At 37.9% G+C, this 477-nt stretch overlaps 1 protein-coding gene across 1 annotated transcript in view; it reads left to right on the top strand.

The window, feature by feature from the left end:
- Nucleotides 1-477, top strand: part of LOC109464082 (neuroblast differentiation-associated protein AHNAK-like) — a 36,837-nt gene that overhangs the window by 14,660 nt on the left and 21,700 nt on the right.

Genomic DNA, 477 nt, shown 5'->3' with positions numbered 1-477 from the left:
AATGCAGAACAAGGCAGCGAGACTTGCACTGAGAACTCACCGGGCATCGGTGAAGCATATGCACAGTGTGCTATCATGGCTGACAGTTGGTGACAGACTCTATGTTAACAACATGTGTACCTTCCACAAGTTGCTTTTCTATAAGCAACCAACAACACTTTACAGTAAACTGCAGCTTGTATCTAACCAGCACGGTTACAGTACGAGATCTGCAGCTAGGAATAATTTTAAGCTGCCAAAGCCAAAAACATCGGCAGCTACTAAATCTTTCCTCTACAGATGCTCGAAACTGTATAACACACTTCCATGTCATATCAGAAAATCAAGACCTACCAGTTTGAAAACTCTTATCAAAGACAGACTGAAACAAGCTATACAGAATTGACAGTAAACTAAGATTGAATATTAATTGTATATATACTGTGTATGATGATGTAAATATGATGATGTATATATGTATGTGTTTTTGATGTTTTG

The sequence above is a fragment of the Branchiostoma belcheri genome, unplaced genomic scaffold (assembly GCF_001625305.1).
Source record: "Branchiostoma belcheri isolate BF01 breed outbred unplaced genomic scaffold, Haploidv18h27 scaffold1, whole genome shotgun sequence".
NCBI classification, from domain to species: Eukaryota; Metazoa; Chordata; class Leptocardii; order Amphioxiformes; family Branchiostomatidae; genus Branchiostoma; species Branchiostoma belcheri.
Note: the sequence above shows the minus strand (reverse complement) of the source record. Positions and strands in the feature narration are given on the sequence as shown.